At 41.6% G+C, this 3,310-nt stretch overlaps 1 long non-coding RNA gene across 1 annotated transcript; it reads left to right on the plus strand.

Moving 5' to 3' along the window:
- Positions 1-1,930: 1,930 nt before the first annotated feature.
- On the plus strand, positions 1,931-2,676 carry LOC311223055. The gene is made up of 3 exons (XR_014619397.1): positions 1,931-2,000; positions 2,446-2,511; positions 2,598-2,676. It is a non-coding gene; the product is annotated as an uncharacterized lncRNA (long non-coding RNA).
- Positions 2,677-3,310: the final 634 nt, after the last annotated feature.

Below are 3,310 nucleotides of genomic sequence, written 5' to 3' on the forward strand. Positions count from 1 at the left end.
TTAGAGGGTCTATCAGTGTTTGTCGGGTCTATCACAGTGTTTGTCGGGTCTATCACAGTCTTTAGAGGGTCTATCAGTGTTTGTCGGGTCTATCACAGTGTTTGTCGGGTCTATCACAGTCTTTAGAGGGTCTATCAGTGTTTAGAGGGTCTGTCACAGTGTTTAGAGGGTCTATCACAGTGTTTAGAGGGTCTATCAGTGTTTAGAGGGTCTATTACAGTGTTTAGAGGGTCTATCACACCCTCTAAATACTGATAGATCTATCAGTGTTTAGAGGTGTCACAGTGTTTGTCGAGTCTGTCACAGTGTTTAGAGGGTCTGTCACAGTGTTTAGAGGGTCTGTCACAGTGTTTAGAGGGTCTAGCAGTGTTTAGAGGGTGTGATAGACCCTCTAAACACTGTGATAGATCTAGAAGTGCATGGATACACATTGTATTGCCTAGATGGTGTCAGGCTAGGCGATTGCTTAATTCTCTTTCCTGTCCAGGTACATATATTTTTTCGTTAAACACTGGACTGCAGATATGTTAATTGTCATTTTCTCTCTGCTCTTTCCAGAGACCCATGATGAGGCCAGAAAACGAGAGACCAAGTACACCTCAACTATGTGTCCAACCTCTGAAATTGAATCTGAGGACGAAGGAGATCTCCGCCAGAAAAGAAGATCCAGGTACAGTGTTCACTTTGTTAAAGGGACAACTCTCCCTAGGGTGTTGTAAATAATGGCACTGCTGTTGTAGTTGCAAGTAGTGCTAAAAGGATAACACACAGTGGCCTGAGGGCCTATGTATTCAGACTTTAGCCTTGACTAATAAACGTAGTATCATAACTACATTTATTTATATGTGTGTATATATATACTTTTTTTTAGGCCAAATCAGCAGTATGTGCACTCGGACTCTGACTCGAGTGGCGACGCCAAAAGAAAACGTTTTGCCAAAGCACCTGATTTCCCAGGTATTGATGCAATGCATTTATTTTATATAGGCACTTTGGAAATGGCTACAGTTAATAATAATAATAATAATAATAATAAACAGTTAAACAAATTAGTCTGACCATGTACCGACAAATTGAGCATTTTAATTTGATTGGACTTCTGCATTTCTTGCAGTTATTCTATAGTTGGCCCAAAATATATACATTGTGAATAACATGCCAACTAAAATATGTTGTAGGACAGACTCCAAAATCGAGCCGGTCTCGTAAGGCGCTAAGATCCGTCAACCCTCCAGTTGTTGGCCAAGAGCCTACAATGAATGGTATGTTGCTATGCATGTTAAAATGCCAACTAGATGACTGTTTAAACATGATTTGTAGCATCTTCAATTCTCACCCTGGCTTACCTTTTTTAGATTCTTTGGATGGTGGCATGATCTACAGCTATTTAGATTCGTTGCAGACTCCTGATCCAAATAACAGTAAGTGAACCCATATCTGTGTTCTTGTGAGGAGCTTGCTGGCAGGTCGCTGGCATCATGCATGCAACAGAATACATGTTTACAATGTGCATGCCAGCCCACTACAAAAATTCAAAGCCTTCACAACTTGCAAGCAATGTCACAATAAAAATGTGTAGTTGTACATAATGCTTTTATATTGAGCACAATTTCCACCATGTTTGAGTCGCAACTTATTTTACATTTCCCCTTTGTAGATCTGGTTACTAGCAACTACCGGCAATCGCTAACTCAACATAATGGTGAGTTATCAAGCAATCTCATAACATAATATTCTGGCATGTTTAAAATATCTGTATTGTCTCGCATTGTCTTTGATATTTTTATTAAAGTAGTATTTGGCAGTGCACGTGAAATCAGCTGAATGGAAATCAAACATTTTCTCACATGGGGGATTACAATAGCGTCATTTGCTAATAACTTTGTGTATTTCCTACTGTGTTTCAGCCGAGATGCCAGGATTTGATATTGTTCAGTATCACCAGCAGCAGCAGGCCTCACATGTCCAGCAGCTGCAAGATCGACAAAGTGCAAGTAGTGGTATGATACTGTACTCTTTCAGTAACAGTGTTTTGAGAGACGGGGATACAACTCCTTACACCCCTTCCTGACATAGAGCGACGCGAGCGAGCGAGAAAAAGTGATTAAAATGTATTCGTTTCAATCAGACTATCCTGACCTGCCGCGAGCGACAGTGAACTGAGCAGCGATGTCGTTCACCCCTCAAATATTCGCTCGCTGTGTCTCTAGTTGAGCGATTACGCGGCCGAGTCCCGCCCCTAAACACTTTTTATTGGTCGAGAATCCAGGTAACACACACTCGGACACGCGCTGCGTCATATCAGGACAGTGTCGTGTGCGATTTCGTCTCCAGTTCGCTCGCTTGCTGCCTGTCAGGAACCAGTGTTAGTGATTATGACATGTATGTTAATTTGACTGACAAGTCAGATTTTGTATTTTTAAATATAATGATTTGTTTCTACAGGGATGTCGGGATGCAGCTCGGGGCAATACTACAGTCCCCCTGGTCTCTCACAACATGCACAAAATGGTATGCCATTTTAGAGGGAACTACCACCAGTTTGATCCAATGCAGTCAAACTAGTGAAATATATAACTATGATTTTGTTTCTACAGCGATGTCAGGACACAGCTCAGGGCAATCTGGTGTTTCACAGCGTAGACAGATGGCCGGCGATGACGGGCAGCTTCTGAAAGGCAAGTCTATTGGACATGGTGTAATTCCTCGTGTGATTTGCTGCTTATTTTTATTTCTCACTTAATGATTTTAACTCTTCTTCTGAAGACCTTACCATCCAGAAGAATAATTCAATGCTGGCTGAATTACTTGTCGTGGTGAAGGATCTATCGAGAGATGTGCAGTTCATCAAGACCGAGTTGGCTGAGGGCAACATATCTGGTGGGACCAGGGGACACGGGGTGGCCACCACAACCACTATGCTCCCCTTCCAGCTGCCAATCGCCAGTGAACAAGACTTCAATGAGGCAGAATCATTACTGATGGAGCAATCAGTCCGTCAAAAGATGGTAATTTATTGAACTGCATTCATTTATAAAATGTAGATCGTTTCAGTGTGGTCTTGTTCAGGGGAAAAATGTGTTTAGCACTTTCTAGTTCAAAACGTGTTAGAGCTTGTATATCTGCTATTTATGAAACGTTTTGAAATTGTTCAAATATACCGTTTACATATGGACAGGAGGGTTAATGTGGTTAAACCTAATGACTGGCATGGGCTGGAATATCAGTGCATGCATAAAGTGTGTGTATAAACAAGTTGGTTGCTCTGTGTTCATAAAATAAACGTTATGCTGTTTCTAACGCAGGGCCT

Source organism: Notolepis coatsorum, assembly GCF_963971535.1.
Source record: "Notolepis coatsorum genome assembly, chromosome: 2".
Classification (NCBI taxonomy): domain Eukaryota; kingdom Metazoa; phylum Chordata; class Actinopteri; order Aulopiformes; family Paralepididae; genus Notolepis; species Notolepis coatsorum.